The sequence below is a fragment of the Carassius gibelio genome, chromosome B14, assembly GCF_023724105.1.
Source record: "Carassius gibelio isolate Cgi1373 ecotype wild population from Czech Republic chromosome B14, carGib1.2-hapl.c, whole genome shotgun sequence".
Lineage (NCBI taxonomy): Eukaryota > Metazoa > Chordata > Actinopteri > Cypriniformes > Cyprinidae > Carassius > Carassius gibelio.
In genome coordinates this window covers 20,695,225-20,714,711 of record NC_068409.1, presented here as the reverse complement: position 1 = coordinate 20,714,711, position 19,487 = coordinate 20,695,225, and the positions used below count along the sequence as shown (strand labels likewise).

Genomic DNA, 19,487 nt, shown 5'->3' with positions numbered 1-19,487 from the left:
GGCTTAAGATTACACTGACCAGGTTTGGTGTTGATCTGAATAAATCTCTAGGAGGAGTTCGTTAAAGTACAACCCCTGAAAATGGCAAAAATAACGCCAATATTGCAGAGAAAATTCTAAATAACCGACTTCCTGTTGGGATTCGGATTTCGTACCAAGAGACTTTTTTGTAGGTATTGGTGTGTTACATGTGTATACCGATTTTTGTACATGTACGTGAAACATAGCTCGAGGCGCACTCTGTTGAAAGTGTATAGGTGGCGCTATCGAGCCATTTTGCCACACCTGATGGAATTTTGGCCTTCAGATGTGTTCAGGCCAGGACTCTTATCACACATGTGAAGTTTGGGGAAGATCGGACATTTTATGCCTGAGTTATAACATCTTTTATTCCCATGGCGAGACATCGAACTTCGTGACGGCGCCATGGACACGCCTTTTAACGAAAACTCAAGATCTTCACAACTTAACATCGCACAGGCCTTTAGATTAGACTGACCACAAAAAAGACATTGATGTCATAAAATTTCTAGGAGTAGTTCATTGCAGTGTAAAATATGTCACTTCCTGTTGCCAATAGGTGGCGCTATGACTATAACTGAATATGGGCATGTCAATCTGTTCAGGCCAGGAGTCTCATCAAACATGTGAAGTTTGGGGCAGATTGGTCATTGTATGTCTGAGTTATAGCAACTTCCTGTTTCATGGCGAATCATCGAAATTCGCCAGGCCGCCAAGGACACGCCCATTAACGAAAACTCAAAAGCTTCGCAATTTAACATCGCAAAGGCCTTCAGATTAGGCATACCAAATTTGGTGTTGATCTGAATGAATCTCTAGGAGGAGTTCGTTAAAATACAACGCATGGAAATGACAAAAATGACACAAAATTTGCTCATAATATTAGTAATAACCGACTTCCTGTTGGGTTTCGGATTTTGCTCCAAGAGACTTTTTTGTAGGTATTGGAGAGTTACATGTGTATACCGATTTTCATACATGTACATGAAACGTAGCTCGAGGCGCACACCGTTGAACGTGTATAGGTGGCGCTGTTGAGCCATTTTGCCACACCCACTTCTGAAACCCATATCAGACGTAAATTTTCGCCAGTTCTGACGTGTGTGCAAAGTTTCATGACTTTTCGAGCATGTTTAGGCCCTCAAAAATGCGATTCATTTTGGAGAAGAAGAATAATAATAATAATAATAATAATAATAATAATAATAATTAAAGCTGCAAGCAGCGATGAACGGGCCCTCGCACCCGGGCTCACCGCAATCGTGTGGCTTTAGTAAAAAGGTGAAGGTGAGAAATATGCATTTCAAATCGTTAATATAAGTGGAATATGTCAAAGTATATCCCATATATGTGCCAATCTTACCGTTGCCAGCAGGTGGCGCTATCATTATAATGGAATATTGGCCTTCAGATGTGTTCAGGCCAGGACTCTTATCGAACATGTGAAGTTTGGGGAAGATTGAACATTTTATGCTTGAGTTACAACAACTTCTCTTGCTGTGGCAAGACATCAAATTTTGTCATGTCGCCATGGAAACGCCCTTTAACAAAAACTCAAGATCTCCAAAAGTTAACATTGCACAGGCCTTTAGATTAGACTGACCACAAAATATATGTTAATCTCAAAAAAATTATAGGAGTAGTTTGTCGCATTGTAAAACATGTCACTTCCTGTTGCCAATAGGTGGCGCTATGACTATAACTGAATGTGGGCATGTAGATCTGTTAAGGGCAGAAGTTTTATCTAACATGTGAAGTTTGGGGCAGATTGGACATTGTATGTCTGAGTTACAGCAACTTCCTTTTTCATGGCGAAACATCGAAATTTGTCAGGCCACCATGGACACGCCCTTTAACGAAATCTAAAGATCTTCGCAATTTAACATCGCAAAGGGCTTAAGATTACACTGACCAGGTTTGGTGTTGATCTGAATAAATCTCTAGGAGGAGTTCGTTAAAGTACAACCCCTGAAAATGGCAAAAACAACGCCAATATTGCAGAGAAAATTCTAAATAACCGACTTCCTGTTGGGATTCGGATTTCATACCAAGAGACTTTTTTGTAGGTATTGGTGTGTTACATGTGTGTACCAATTTTTGTACATGTACGTGAAACATAGCTCGAGGCGCACTCTGTTGAAAGTGTATAGGTGGCGCTATCGAGCCATTTTGCCACACCTGATGGAATTTTGGCCTTCAGATGTGTTCAGGCCAGGACTCTTATCACACATGTGAAGTTTGGGGAAGATCGGACATTTTATGCCTGAGTTATAACATCTTTTATTCCCATGGCGAGACATCGAACTTCGTGACGGCGCCATGGACACGCCTTTTAACGAAAACTCAAGATCTTCACAACTTAACATCGCACAGGGCTTTAGATTAGACTGACCACAAAAAATACATTGATGTCATAAAATTTCTAGGAGTAGTTCATCGCAGTGTAAAATATGTCACTTCCTGTTGCCAATAGGTGGCGCTATGACTATAACTGAATATGGGCATGTCAATCTGTTCAGGTCAGGAGTCTCATCAAACATGTGAAGTTTGGGGCAGATTGGTCATTGTATGTCTGAGTTATAGCAACTTCCTGTTTCATGGCGAATCATCGAAATTCGCCAGGCCGCCACGGACACGCCCATTAACGAAAACTCAAAAGCTTCGCAATTTAACATCGCAAAGGCCTTTAGATTAGGCATACCAAATTTGGTGTTGATCTGAATTAATCTCTAGGAGGAGTTCGTTAAAATACAACGCATGGAAATGACAAAAATGACACAAAATTTGCTCATAATATTAGAAATAACCGACTTCCTGTTGGGTTTCGGATTTTGCTCCAAGAGACTTTTTTGTAGGTATTGGAGAGTTACATGTGTATACCGATTTTCATACATGTACATGAAACGTAGCTCGAGGCGCACACCGTTGAATGTGTATAGGTGGCGCTGTTGAGCCATTTTGCCACACCCACTTCTGAAACCCATATCAGACGTAAATTTTCGCCAGTTCTGAGGTGTGTGCAAAGTTTCATGACTTTTCGAGCATGTTTAGGCCCTCAAAAATGCGATTCATCCTAGAGAAGAAGAATAATAATAATAAATATAGCTGCAAGCAGCGATGGCGGGCTCAAGCCACCAATGCCATAACCCCCCCGTGGCATCAGGTAAACTGTGCCCAGCGGGCACATGCATTCACAATATCCCTCTGGCAGTGAGGTTTTAAAGGATACGGCAGTTAAAGGGTTAATCCGAATCATCTAGACTTTAAAATCACATTCACAGAACAATATATATATATATATATATATATATGTATATGTATATGTATATGTAAATATATGTATATATATATATATATATATATATATATATATATATATATATATATATATATATATATATATATATATATATATATATATAACTTTAGTAACACTGTACAATAAGATTTTATTTATAAACATTATGTTAACATGAACAATATTTATATAGCATTCATTCATGTCAGTTAATATTTCAAACTTAAACATTAAAACATTGTTTTATTGTGATTTTTTTCCAAGTACATTTTACCAATTCCAAACCATATCAATCTTAATAACTACCATTATTTTTTATTTAATCATTTATGAGTGCTATACAATAGTCCAGGAAAGCTGGAAGAGAAAAACTCCTTATATTCATGTGCAGAATTATTAGGCATGTTTTCTTTTACAGATGAAATGCGCTAAAATAGACTTTTAACTCAAACTGTAAGGTCGAAAATTATGAAATACCCATGAGAAATATCAAACACAAATGCAATACAGAAATTGATAAGTTAAGACTTGACCATTGTACAAAAAATGCTGACTGGCTCATGAGGTCAGAAAAGAAGAAGAAAAAAGCAGGTCAAGAAGAACTGACAACACACACACACACACACACCCATTACCCACAGTGACAGTGGGACTGAGTGACATCAGATGTATGATAGTTTTTTAATTTTCTATCATCCATATAGTGTTGTATAGTCATGAAACTATGCATATTTCCTCAGAATGACTGGTCTTCTATGTGTACATTTTTTTTTTTTTTAAAGTGTTTAGAAGCTGCACTTTAAAAAAATAAAAAAAAACATTTACTGGTTCCTTTTTTACTATTATTTCAAAAAACATCACGGCAAAACCATTCAAGCTATCCAAAATTCATTCACACCTATTCTGTAAGATTAATTCTTTAAACAGTGGTAAAAGAGGATGTGGTGCTGATCCTTCAAGAGTCACTCAAAACGTATCTGTCCATAAAGCCTATAAAGAATTATTCTTAATATACAGTTCAAAATACTTCAGCTTGTTATTCTAATTAAGTGAGGGTCATTTTATCAGTAAAATATATACAATTCTTTTTTTTTTGAAAGATTTCTATAAATGATTTAAATCATACTCGTTTCTACAATAATTATTTAAAAGTAATCCTATAGCTCCCTCTGGTGGCCATTATAGGTACTAAGAATTGCAAGCTTGATTTATAAGTTATGATAGTTTAAATTTTATGCTGGCTCTTGAAAGTGATAAAGCTATGAAACTTACTGTGCTTCCTTCAAATGAGGACTTCTACTTATATAAAAAATTATGAAGATTTAGAATGAAAAATTGTAAAGATATAGTAAAATAACTATTGTATTGTTTTATGTTACTTTAATAAATCTCTATGGCAACACCATTTAAGCTATCCTAAACCCATTCACAATTTAACATCTCAGTATATTGGCATCATGTTGAAAAAGGAGTATGGAGTAGTATGAGTAGGAGTATGAATTCATTTGCAGGCTTTATCATAAATCCACAATAAAATTTCTGAGTTCTGTATCAATCTGTGTTGTTGTTTGTTTATTTTTATCTTTTATTTTTCATAGGAAGATAACTTACTCTCATTTTTAATAAATGTGCTTATAAACCAAGGACAAGCTATTTATAGCTGTATTTATAAACTGCTTACTACTGACTATTAATATTGGGACAAGGCTTTATAAAGCATGAACTGACTATTTAATAATGAGTGCAGTTATTATAAAGTGTTATCAATGAATTTGCTAATGTTAACAAATTAGACATTATTTTACAGTGTTATCAAATCCTTAAATGACTCATAAGCATTTGTGAAAGTTCTGCTTGTATTACAGCTTAGTATTGATCTGTGAGCTGAACAGATTTACTGTTACATCCATGAGATTATGTAAATTAAAATAAATATAATGTCACAGGATGTCATAGGTCAGTATCAAATGAGTTTGAAATTATTATTTGCAGCACAAATAAGGTTTTTTTTAGGATTTTTAAAAATCCCTAAAACTGTCAGAAAAAGGTTAAGGCCTAAGCTATTTCTATGTGAGTGGCTAATTTTATTTTTGTTTTTATAATTGTAATACACAAACTATGAAATTATACAAAATGTATAAAAAGATAAATAAATAAATACGCACACATTAAAAAAGCAGCCAAGTCGAATGAGTTTCCTTTTTTATATAGATTAAAATTGAAGACAGAAGCAAGTGGTAAATGTGGTCACTTTAATATTCAAATCCAGTAGATCCAGTTTATGTTCACGTGGCTGTTTTCGTTTATAGTCGCCAAGCTATTATGTATTTTGAAATAATCTTGTCCGTGATGTGTTCGTTCGTACGACGAAAGCCAGAATCCTGCAGCTCGAGAGATATGTTATTCTGCCAGTCGCGCTTTCAAATAGTCTTGCACACTTAAACAGGTCACAAACACCTGCATTTAGCTCTTGTTGTGTTACAATGGGTTTATTGTGTGCATTTGTGGTAATATTTTATTTAAAAAAGCTCTTAAAGAATAAATTCGTTTGTTTTGAGCTGGACACTGTAAGCGCTGATCGGAGGCGGTGGTTTCAGATAGGCAGCTGCAAATATTTCATTTTCACACAAACAGTTCAAAAACATCTTAATTTAGCTCTTGGTGTGTTCTAATTGGTTGATTGTGTGATATCGCTGTAATAATTTATTTTTAAAAGCTTTAAAACAGGAATAAATTTGTTTTCTCTGAGCTCATCATTCCACACGCTCCTGCTCAGAGCGGTGATTCATCTCTCGTGTTTCTCACGTATCTCTGGCCAGAAATAATTTATCCATGAGCCCTGAACCGGTAATAATCAGATATGTTGGTTTAGCTTGTCAGTGTGAATTAAATCTAAGTATTTGTTTGTATTTTTAACCGATTTAAAAGTGAAAGTAAATGTCCGGGAATTGAACCTGTAGGGGCGCTATTTCTCTCAGACAATGGAAGTCTGAAGCACATATACTCAAACTGAGGGACAGAGTGAGATGAGATGTCTGACAGTTTTTTTAATTTTCTGTTATCCATACAGTGTTGTAAAGTCGTGAAACTATGCATATTTCCTCAGAATGACTTTTTCATCTGTATGAAAAAATTCTTTGACGTGTTTGGAAGCTGCAATTTAAAAATACAATAATGATTCCCTTTGTAAGGTCATTTAAAAAAATCACCACGGCAAAACCATTCAAGCTATCCAAAATCCATTCACAATTTAAGTTCCTATCAGAAATACTGATGTGTGTTCAGAGTTTTGTGAAATTCTAAGTATGTTATTTGCCTCAAAATCACCTGAGAAGTATTCCAGTTTGACATGTTGCCACGCCAACAATTTTTTAGATATCAATATCCCCCTTGCAGATTTATATCGGCTGTGTTTTAACATTATTCTGATGAAGTTTGAAGCAAATCGAGTAATAATAAGATGCTGAATTCAAATCATTTTGAAAATGACACACTTCCTTCTGCCAGTTGGTGGCGCTATAACTTTGACTCCTAATAGTCACATATATGCGATCGACATCATACAACGAATAATCTGATGAAGTTTGATTAAAATCAGGAAATGTATGTGGATGGTATTAGACACTTCCTGTTTCTAATTTCTCGCCATAATTTCAACGCCTCGCCACGAGCAAACCGTTCGAGATATCAAAAATCCCCTGGCAATTTTTCATCCCCAATGTCTTGAGATCATGTTGACCGAGTTTGGCGGCAATCGAGAAAAAAACCTATGACAAGTATTTCAAATTCCAGAGCATGCGCTTTTTACATAACTCTAAATAGCTGACTTCCTGTTGGGTGGAGCCTATGACATGCAATACGAAAGTTGTTCGGCACGATGAGATCTATATGTGTACTGAGTTTCATATGAATATGTGCAAGTATGTGTGAGCTATACATCAACATTTCTGACTGTGTTCCAGGGGGCGCCGTAGAGCCCCTGTGCCACGCCCGGGTCCCAGCCTCTGCAGGCTCCTAAAGGCCACAGATTCCAAAGTGTGCGCAAATTTTCAAGAGTTTTTGAGTATGTTAAGGACCCCAAAAGCCCCCACAACTTTGACGAAAAATTTGAATACTAAACCCTAAATAGCCAACTTCCTGTTGGGCGGAGCCCATGATATGCAATACAAAAGTTGTTTGGATTGATGAGATTTATATGTGTACCGAGTTTCATACGTCTACGAGCAAGAATGTATGATATATGGCCCTCCATATTCCAGGGGGCGCTGTAGAGCCCCTGTGCCACGCCCGTGTATCAGTCTCTGCCCGGCCCTAATGGCCGCAGGTTCCAATCTGTGTGCCAATTTTCAAGACTTTTTAAGCACGTTAAGGGCCCCAAAAGCCCCCGAGACGTTGGAAAAAAAAAAAAATAATAATAATAATAATAATAATAATAATAAAAAATAATCCTAAGGAAAACAATAGGCCTCTCGCCCTTTGGGCTTGAGCCCTAATTAAAGCTGCAAGCAGCGATGAACGGGCCCTCGCACCCGGGCTCACCGCCATCGTGTGGCTTTAGTAAAAAGGTGAACGTTGAGAAATATGCATTTAATGTCCTAAATATAAGTGGAATATATCAAAGTATATCCCATATATGTGCCAATCTTACCGTTGCCAGCAGGTGGCGCTATCATTATAATGGAATATTGGCCTTCAGAGGTGTTCAGGCCAGGACTCTTATCAAACATGTGAAGTTTGGGGAAGATTGAACATTTTATGCTTGAGTTACAACAACTTCTCTTGCTGTGGCAAGACATCAAATTTTGTCATGGCGCCATGGAAACGCCCTTTAACAAAAACTCAAGATCTCCAAAAATTAACACTGCACAGGCCTTTAGATTAGACTAACCACAAAATATATGTTAATCTCAAAATAATTATAGGAGTAGTTTGTTGCAGCGCAAAACATGTCACTTCTTGTTGCCAATAGGTGGCGCTATGACTATAACTGAATGTGGGCATGTAGATCTGTTAAGGGCAGATGTTTTATTTAACATGTGAAGTTTGGGGCAGATTGGACATTGTATGTCTGAGTTACAGCAACTTCCTTTTTCATGGCGAAACATCGAAATTTGTCAGGCCGCCATGGACACACCCTTTAACGAAATCTAAAGATCTTCACAATTTAACATCGCAAAGGGCTTAAGATTACACTGACAAGGTTTGGTGTTGATCTGAATAAATCTCTAGGAGGAGTTCGTTAAAGTACAACCCCTGAAAATGGCAAAAAAACGCCAATTTTGCAGAGAAAATTCTAAATAACTGACTTCCTGTTGGGATTCGGATTTCGTACCAAGAGACTTTTTTGTAGGTATTGCTGTGTTACATGTGTATACCGATTTTTGTACATGTACGTGAAACATAGCTCGAGGCGCACTCTGTTGAAAGTGTATAGGTGGCGCTATCGAGCCATTTTGCCACACCTGATGGAATTTTGGCCTTCAGATGTGTTCAGGCCAGGACTCTTATCACACATGTGCAGTTTGGGGAAGATCGGACATTTTATGCCTGAGTTATAACATATTTTATTCCCATGGCGAGACATCGAAATTCGTGACGGCGCCATGGACACGCCTTTTAACCAAAACTCAAGATCTTCACAACTTAACATCGCACAGGCCTTTAGATTAGACTGACCACAAAAAAGACATTGATGTCATAAAATTTCTAGGAGTAGTTTGTCACAGTGTAAAATATGTCACTTCCAGTTGCCAATAGGTGGCGCTATGACTATAACTGAATATTGGCATGTAGATCTGTTCAGGTGAAGAGTCTTAACAAAAATGTGAAGTTTGGGGCGGATTGGACATTGTATGTCTGAGTTATAGCACCATCATTTTTCACGGCGAATCATCGAAATTTGTCAGGCCGCCATGGACACGCCCTTTAACGAAACCTCAATTCCTTCGCAATTTAACATGGCAAAGGGCTTTAGATTACACTGACCAAGTTTGGTGTTGATCTGAATAAATCTCTAGGAGGAGTTCGTTAAAATACAACCCCTGAAAATGACAAAAACAACACCAATTTTGCAGGGAAAATTAAAAATAACCGACTTCCTGTTGGGATTCGGATTTCGTACCAAGAGACTTTTTTGTAGCTATTGGTGTGTTACATATGTTTACCGATTTTCGTACATGTATATGACATGTAGCTCGAGGCGCACTCCATTGAAAATGTATAGGTGGCGCTATCGAGCCATTTTGCCACACCCAATGGAATATTAGCCTCCAGATGTGTTCAGGTCAGTACTCTTATCAAACATTTGAAGTCTGGGCAAGATCTGATATTTTATGACTGAGTTACAGCAACTTCTACTCCCATGGCGAGACATCGAACTTTGACATGGCGCCATGGACACGCCCTTTAACAAAAACTCAAGATCTTCTCATTTTAACATCGTACAGGCCTTTAGATTAGACTGACGACAAAAAAGACATTGATGTCAAAAATTTCTAGGAGTAGTTTGTCGCAGCTTAAAATATGTAACTTCCTGTTGCCAATAGGTGGCGCTATGACTATAACTGAATATTGTCGTGTCAAACTGTTCAGGACAGGAGTCTCATCCAACATGTGAAGTTTGGGGCAGATTGGTCATTGTATGTCTGAGTTATAGCAACTTCCTGTTTCATGGCGAATCATCGAAATTCGCCAGGCCGCCACACACAGGCCCTTCAACGAAAACTCAAAAGCTTCGCAATTTAACATCGCAAAGGACTTTAGATTAGGCATACCAAATTTGGTGTTGATCTGAATTAATCTCTAGGAGGAGTTCGTTAAAATACAACGCATGGAAATGACAAAAATGACACAAAATTTGCTCATAATATTTGAAATAACCGACTTCCTGTTGGGTTTCGGATTTTGCTCCAAGAGACTTTTTTGTAGGTATTGGAGAGTTACATGTGTATACCGATTTTCATACATGTACATGAAACGTAGCTCGAGGCGCACACCGTTGAACGTGTATAGGTGGCGCTGTTGAGCCATTTTGGCACACCCACTTCTGAAACCCATATCAGACGTAAATTTTCGCCAGTTCTGAGGTGTGTGCAAAGTTTCATGACTTTTCGAGCATGTTTAGGCCCTCAAAAATGCGATTCATCTTAGAGAAGAAGAATAATAATAATAAGATTAAAGCTGCAAGCAGCGATGAACGGGCCCTCGCACCCGGGTTCACCGCCATCGTGTTGCTTTAGTAAAAAGGTGAACGTTGAGAAATATGCATTTAATGTCCTAAATATAAGTGGAATATATCAAAGTATATCCCATATATGTGCCAATCTTACCGTTGCCAGCAGGTGGCGCTATCATTATAATGGAATATTGGCCTTCAGATGTGTTCAGGCCAGGACTCTTATCACACATGTGAAGTTTGGGGAAGGTTGAACATTTTATGCTTGAGTTACAACAACTTGTGGCAAGACATCAAATTTTGTCATGGCGCCATGGAAACGCCCTTTAACAAAAACTCAAGATCTCCAAAAGTTAACATTGCACAGGTCTTTAGATTAGACTGACCACAAAATATATGTTAATCTCAAAAAAATTATAGGAGTAGTTTTTCGCAGCGTAAAACATGTCACTTCCTGTTGCCAATAGGTGGCGCTATGACTATAACTGAATGTGGGCATGTAGATCTGTTAAGGGCAGAAGTTTTATCTAACATGTGAAGTTTGGGGCAGATTGGACATTGTATGTCTGAGTTACAGCAACTTCCTTTTTCATGGCGAAACATCGAAATTTGTCACGCCGCCATGGACACGCCCTTTAACGAAATCTAAAGATCTTCGCAATTTAACATCGCAAAGGGCTTAAGATTACACTGACCAGGTTTGGTGTTGATCTGAATAAATCTCTAGGAGGAGTTCGTTAAAGTACAACCCCTGAAAATGGCAAAAACAACGCCAATTTTGCAGAGAAAATTCAAAATAACCGACTTCCTGTTGGAATACGGATTTCGTACCAAGAGACTTTTTTGTAGGTATTGGTGTGTTACATGTGTATACCGTTTTTTGTACATGTACGTGAAACATAGCTCGAGGCGCACTCTGTTGAAAGTGTATAGGTGGCGCTATCGAGCCATTTTGCCACAACTGATGGAATTTTGGCCTTCAGATGTGTTCAGGCCAGGACTCTTATCACACATGTGAAGTTTGGGGAAGATCAGACATTTTATGCCTGAGTTATAACAACTTTTATTCCCATGGCAAGACATCGAACTTCGTGACGGCGCCATGGACACGCCTTTTTACGAAAACTCAAGATCTTCACAATTTAACATCGCACAGGCCTTTAGATTAGACTGACCACAAAAAAAAATTGATGTCATAAAATTTCTAGGAGTAGTTCATCGCAGTGTAAAATATGTCACTTCCTGTTGCCAATAGGTGGCGCTATGACTATAACTGAATATGGGCATGTCAATCTGTTCATGTTAGGAGACTCATCAAACATGTGAAGTATGGGGCATATTGGTCATTGTATGTCTGAGTTATAGCAACTTCCTGTTTCATGGTGAATCATCGAAATTCGCCAGGCCGCCACGGACACGCCCATTAACGAAAACTCAAAAGCTTCGCAATTTAACATCGCAAAGGCCTTCAGATTAGGCATACCAAATTTGGTGTTGATCTGAATGAATCTCTAGGAGGAGTTCGTTAAAATACAACGCATGGAAATGACAAAAATGACACAAAATTTGCTCATAATATTAGTAATAACCGACTTCCTGTTGGGTTTTGGATTTTGCTCCAAGAGACTTTTTTGTAGGTATTGGAGAGTTACATGTGTATACCGATTTTCATACATGTACATGAAACGTAGCTCGAGGCGCACACCGTTGAACGTTTATAGGTGGCGCTGTTGAGCCATTTTGCCACACCCACTTCTGAAACCCATATCAGACGTAAATTTTCGCCAGTTCTGAGGTGTGTGCAAAGTTTCATGACTTTTCGAGCATGTTTAGGCCCTCAAAAATGCGATTCATTTTGGAGAAGAAGAATAATAATAATAATAATAATAATAATAATAATTAAAGCTGCAAGCAGCGATGAACGGGCCCTCGCACCCGGGCTCATCGCCATCGTGTGGCTTTAGTAAAAAGGTGAACGTTGAGAAATATGCATTTAAACTCATAAATATAAGTGCAATATATCAAAGTTTATTCCATATGTGTGCCAATCTTCCTGTTGCCAGCAGGTGGCGCTATCGTTATAATGGAATATTGGCCTTCAGATGTGTTCAAGCCAGGACCCTTATCACACATGTGAAGTTTGGGCAAGATCGGACATTTTATGCCTGAGTTATAACATCTTTTATTCCCATGGCGAGACATCGAACTTCGTCATGGCGACATGGACATGCCTTTTAACAAAAATTCAAGATCTTCACAACTAAACATCACACAGGTCTTTAGATTAGACTGACCACAAAAAAGACATTGATGTCATAAAATTTCTAGGAGTAGTTTGTCACAGTGTAAAATATGTCACTTCCAGTTGCCAATAGGTGGCGCTATGACTATAACTGAATATTGGCATGTAGATCTGTTCAGGTGAAGAGTCTTAACAAAAATGCGAAGTTTGGGGCGGATTGGACATTGTATGTGTGAGTTATAGCACCATCATTTTTCACGGCGAATCATCGAAATTTGTCAGGCCGCCATGGACACGCCCTTTAACGAAACCTCAATTCCTTCGCAATTTAAAATGGCAAAGGGCTTTAGATTACACTGACCAAGTTTGGTGTTGATCTGAATAAATCTCTAGGAGGAGTTCGTTAAAATACAACCCCTGAAAATGACAAAAACAACACCAATTTTGCAGGGAAAATTAAAAATAACCGACTTCCTTTTGGGATTCGGATTTCGTACCAAGAGACTTTTTTGTAGCTATTGGTGTGTTACATATGTTTACCGATTTTCGTACATGTATATGACATGTAGCTCGAGGTGCACTCCATTGAAAATGTATAGGTGGCGCTATCGAGCCATTTTGCCACACCCAATGGAATATTAGCCTCCAGATGTGTTCAGGTCAGTACTCTTATCAAACATTTGAAGTTTGGGCAAGATCTGATATTTTATGACTGAGTTAGAGCAACTTCTACTCCCATGGCGAGACATCGAACTTTGACATGGCGCCATGGACACGCCCTTTAACGAAAACTCAAGATCTTCTCAATTTAACATCGTACAGGCCTTTAGATTAGACTGACGACAAAAAAGACATTGATGTCAAAAATTTCTAGGAGTAGTTTGTCGCAGTGTAAAATATGTCACTTCCTGTTGCCAATAGGTGGCGCTATGACTATAACTGAATATGGTCGTGTCAAACTGTTCAGGACAGGAGTCTCATCCAACATGTGAAGTTTGGGGCAGATTGGTCATTGTATGTCTGAGTTATAGCAACTTCCTGTTTCATGGCGAATCATCGAAATTCGCCAGGCCGCCACACACAGGCCCTTCAACGAAAACTCAAAAGCTTCGCAATTTAACATCGCAAAGGCCTTTAGATTAGGCATACCAAATTTGGTGTTGATCTGAATTAATCTCTAGGAGGAGTTCGTTAAAATACAACGCATGGAAATGACAAAAATGACACAAAATTTGCTCATAATATTAGTAATAACCGACTTCCTGTTGGGTTTCGGATTTTGCTCCAAGAGACTTTTTTGTAGGTATTGGAGAGTTACATGTGTATACCGATTTTCATACATGTACATGAAACGTAGCTCGAGGCGCACACCGTTGAACGTGTATAGGTGGCGCTGTTGAGCCATTTTGCCACACCCACTTCTGAAACCCATATCAGACGTAAATTTTCGCCAGTTCTGAGGTGTGTGCAAAGTTTCATGACTTTTCGAGCATGTTTAGGCCCTCAAAAATGCGATTCATTTTGGAGAAGAAGAATAATAATAATAAATATAGCTGCAAGCAGCGATGTCGGGCTCAAGCCATCAGTGCAACGCCACCCCGGTGGCATCAGGATAACTGTGCCCAGCGGGCATAAGCATTTACAGTAACCCTCTGACAATCAGTTTTAAGGGATGCGGCAGTTAAAGGGTTAATCCGACCAATCTAGACTTTGAAATCACATACACAGAACAATATATATAACTTTAGTAACACTTTATATTTATAAAAAATGTATAAGGTGTGCATTGTAGCTGACACCTATATGAACACATTACAATTGCTTTGTGACTGCAAGTCTTTCTTCTCAAATGCTATTGAGCTTCAAATTTGCATTTGAGCCCATGTGAAAAAGTTGCATAATTTACATATGACTTACAGTTTGTTGTAATAAATATCAAACATTCAATTTAATTGTGCATTATAGCTGTCACCTAGATGAACAATTACAGTTGTTTTTATGACTGTAAGTCATTCTCTTCAAATGCTACTGACGTTAGAAAAGTGTATAACAATATCACATGTAACTTTAGAGACCGGCCCTAAATTTGAGACTCTAGAAAGTCCAATGTCAAGACAACTTTATGCCTGTTTTATTTTCTTTAGTTTTCTTTTCTCTGTGCCGGATTGCTGATGTCCTATACCCAGGCATAGATGTCCATCCATCAATTACGAACATTCAGCCGCAAACATGAGGTGTGAGCGGTCGTGAGCGCGAATGGGAGAATGGCGCATGTTTTTTTTTTTTTTTTTTTTTTGAGCAACTGGGATGGTGCCCCCTCTGGGAGTTGGTGCCCTACGAAGACTGCATACTATGTTATACTGCATAATGTTAACAAATTAGACATTATTTTACAGTGTTACCAAATCCTTAAATAATTTATTAGTGTTTTGTAATGATTTTAATGACCTATAAGCATTTGTGAAATAGTTTTGCTTGCATTTGAAGCTTTATCTGTCAGTTGAAGAGTTTTACTGTTACATCCATGAGATTAATACATGTCATGTCACGTCACAGGTTGTCATAGGTCAGTATCAAATGAGTTTGAAATTATTATTTGCAGCACAAATTAGGGTTCTTAGGATGTTTTTAAATCCCTAAAACTGTCAGAAAAGGATAAGGCCTAAGAGATTTCTTAACCTGTAATGAAAGGAAAAAACACCACCATTAGCAACAACAAAAACAATAACAATAATAAAAATACAATTTTTTTTTTCCTGATTATTAAAGGGATGATTAGGTCTCTCTCTCTCTCTCTCTGCCAGACAGCCCCTCCCTACAGTCCACACACACTGTCACAGTCACCAACCCCCTCACACTCCCCCTCCCTCTCCCCCTCCCTTCCCTCACACAGACAGGGTGGCCAGAGTGAGATCATGTCAGTTGAGAAGTCTGACAGTTTTTTAATTTTCTTTTATCCATACAGTGTTGTAAAGTCGTGAAACTATGCATATTTCCTCAGAATGATTTGATCTTTGTATAAAAAAATGCTTCGAAGTGTTTGGAAGCTGCAATTTAAACATACAAGACAATTAATGTTTCCCTTTTTACTGTCATTTCAAAAATTCACCACGACAAAACCGTTCAAGCTAACCAAAATCCGTTCGCAATTTAAGTTCCTCAATGGTTTTTCTTCATGTAGACAAAGTTTGGTGTGTATAGTGTACTTCCCCTGTGAGGAGTATGCATTAATTCACAACTGTAAAATCTCAAAAATACACATTCAAATCAAAATAGCCGACTTCCTGTTGATCGTAGCTTATGACTGTGAATTAGAAAGTTGTCCGTCTTGATTAGAACAATTTATGTACCAAGTTTTGTGTCTGTAGCTAAAACTAACCCCCCCACTTTTGACAAAAGGTGGCGCTATAGCGTGCCTCCTTCACGCCCTTTTAAAAGCTTTTGCCATTGTCTAGCTATCAATAATACCGATATGTATTTTGAGTTTCATGTAAGTCTGAGCTTGTTGTCTGCCTCAAACTCACCATAACAGAACATTCAAGTTTGACACGTTGCCATGGCAACGCCATATTAGATATCAATATCCCCACAACAGATTTACATCGGCCGTGTTTTGTCATTATTCTGATGAAGTTTTAAGGAAATCGAGTAAAAATAAGATGCTAAATTCAAAACATTTTGAAAATGACTCACTTCCTGCTGCCAGTTGGTGGCGCTATAACGTTGACTCTTAATAGTCACATATATACGATCTGTATCATACAACGAACAAACCAATGAAGTTTGATAAAATTCAGGAAATGTATGTGGACGTTATTAGACATTTCCTGTTTCTCATTTCTCGCCATAATTTCAACGCCTCACCACGGGCAAACCGTTCGAGATATCAAAAATCCCCTCGCAATTTTTCATCCCCAATGTCTTGAGATCATGTTCACCGAGTTTCGTGACGAACGGGTTGAAAACCTCAGAGGAGTATTTCAAATTCCAGAGCATGCTTTTTTTAAACAGCCCTGAATAGTTGACTTCCTGTTGGGCGGAGCCTAAGACATAAAGTGTGAAAGTTGTTCGGCTTAATGAGATCTATAAGTGTACCGAGTTTCATATAAATACATGCAAGTGTGTGTGAGCTATGGTTCAAGATTTCTGAAGGTGTTCCAGGGGGCGCTGTAGAGTCCCTGTGCCACGCCCGGGTCCCAGCCTCTGCAGCGTCCTGATGGCCGCAGATTCCAATGTGTGTGCCAATTTTCAAGAGTTTTTGAGCATGTTAAGGCTCCTAAAAACCCCCGGAAGGTTTAATAAAAAATAAAAAAAATAATAATAAGAAGAATAATCCTTAGAAGAACAATAGGGCTCTTCGCCCCTTCGGGCTTGAGCCCTAATAATAATAATAATAATAATAATAATAATAATAAACGGAGCAATTCCAAGAGGGTCCTCACACCATCGGTGCTCGGGCCCTAATTAAAGCTGCAAGCAGCGATGAACGGGCCCTCGCACCCGGGCTCACCGCCATAGTGTGGCTTTAGTAAAAAGGTGAACGTTGAGAAATATGCATTTAATGTCCTAAATATAAGTGGAATATATCAAAGTATATCCCATATATGTGCCAATCTTACCGTTGCCAGCAGGTGGCGCTATCATTATAATGGAATATTGGCCTTCAGATGTGTTCAGGCCAGGACTCTTATCAAACATGTGAAGTTTGGGGAAGATTGAACATTTTATGCTTGAGTTACAACAACTTCTCTTGCTGTGGCAAGACATCAAATTTTATCATGGCGCCATGGAAACGCCCTTTAACAAAAACTCAAGATCTCCAAAAGTTAACATTGCACAGGCCTTTAGATTAGACTGACCACAAAATATATGTTAATCTCAAAAAAATTATAGGAGTATTTTGTCGCAGTGTACAACATGTCACTTCCTGTTGCCAATAGGTGGCGCTATGACTATAACTGAATGTGGGCAAGTAGATCTGTTAAGGGCAGAAGTTTTATCTAACATGTGAAGTTTGGGGCAGATTGGACATTGTATGTCTGAGTTACAGCAACTTCCTTTTTCATGGCGAAACATCGAAATTTGTCAGGCCGCCATGGACACGCCCTTTAACGAAATCTAAAGATCTTCGCAATTTAACATTGCAAAGGGCTTAAGATTACACTGACCAGGTTTGGTGTTGATGTGAATAAATCTCTAGGAGGAGTTCGTTAAAGTACAACCCCTGAAAATGGCAAAAACAACGCCAATTTTGCAGAGAAAATTCTAAATAACCGACTTCCTGTTGGGATTCGGATTTCGTACCAAGAGACTTTTTTGTAGGTATTGGTGTGTTACATGTGTATACCGATTTTTGTACATGTACGTGAAACATAGCTCGAGGCGCACTCTGTTGAAAGTGTATAGGTGGCGCTATCGAGCCATTTTGCCACACCTGATGGAATTTTGGCCTTCAGATGTGTTCAGGCCAGGACTCTTATCACACATGTGCAGTTTGGGGAAGACCGGACATTTTATGCCTGAGTTATAACATCTTTTATTCCCATGGCGAGACATCGAACTTCGTGATGGCGCCATGGACACGCCTTTTAACGAAAACTCAAGATCTTCACAACTTAACATCGCACAGGCCTTTAGATTAGACTGACCACATAAAATACATTGAGGTCATAAAATTTCTAGGAGTAGTTCATCGCAGTGTAAAATATGTCACTTCCTGTTGCCAATAGGTGGCGCTATGACTATAACTGAATATGGGCATGTCAATCTGTTCAGGTCAGGAGTCTCATCAAACATGTGAAGATTGGGGCAGATTGGTCATTGTATGTCTGAGTTATAGCAACTTCCTGTTTCATGGCGAATCATCGAAATTCGCCAGGCCGCCACGGACACGCCCATTAACGAAAACTCAAAAGCTTCGCAATTTAACATCGCAAAGGCCTTCAGATTAGGCATACCAAATTTGGTGTTGATCTGAATGAATCTCTAGGAGGAGTTCGTTAAAATACAACGCATGGAAATGACAAAAATGACACAAAATTTGCTCATAATATTAGTAATAACTGACTTCCTGTTGGGTTTCGGATTTTGCTCCAAGAGACTTTTTTGTAGGTATTGGAGAGTTACATGTGTATACTGATTTTCATACATGTACATGAAACGTAGCTCGAGGCGCACACCGTTGAACGTGTATAGGTGGCGCTGTTGAGCCATTTTGCCACACCCACTTCTGAAACCCATATCAGACGTAAATTTTCACCAGTTCTGAGGTGTGTGCAAAGTTTCATGACTTTTCGAGCATGTTTAGGCCCTCAAAAATGCGATTCATTTTGGAGAAGAAGAATAATAATAATAATAATAATAATAATAATAATAATAATAAACGGAGCAATTCCAAGAGGGTCCTCACACCATCGGTGCTCGGGCCCTAATAATAATAATAATAATAAACGGAGCAATTCCAAGAGGGTCCTCACACCATCGGTGCTCGGGCCCTAAATAATAATAATAATAATAATAAACGGAGCAATTCCAAGAGGGTCCTCACACCATCGGTGCTCGGGCCCTAATAACAAATAATCCTAAGGAAAACAATAGGGCTCTCGCCCTCCAGGCTTGAGCCCTAATAATAATAATAATAATAATAATAATAAAAAATAATCCTAAGGAAAACAATAGGCCTCTCGCCCTTTGGGCTTGAGCCCTAATAATAAAAACATAAGCAGCACAACTGTTCTCACCACTTGTAATAG

General features: G+C 38.5%; 1 protein-coding gene and 1 long non-coding RNA gene across 7 annotated transcripts in view; one reads left to right on the top strand and one right to left on the bottom strand.

The window, feature by feature from the left end:
* The window catches only part of tenm2a (teneurin transmembrane protein 2a), a 404,535-nt gene that overhangs the window by 189,734 nt on the left and 195,314 nt on the right, over positions 1–19,487 (bottom strand). The gene's annotated exons all lie outside the window — the stretch shown is intronic.
* Positions 108–19,139, top strand: LOC127971377 (uncharacterized). Its single transcript, XR_008156830.1, has 3 exons — positions 108–173; positions 8,670–10,330; positions 18,931–19,139. It is a non-coding gene; the product is annotated as an uncharacterized LOC127971377 (long non-coding RNA).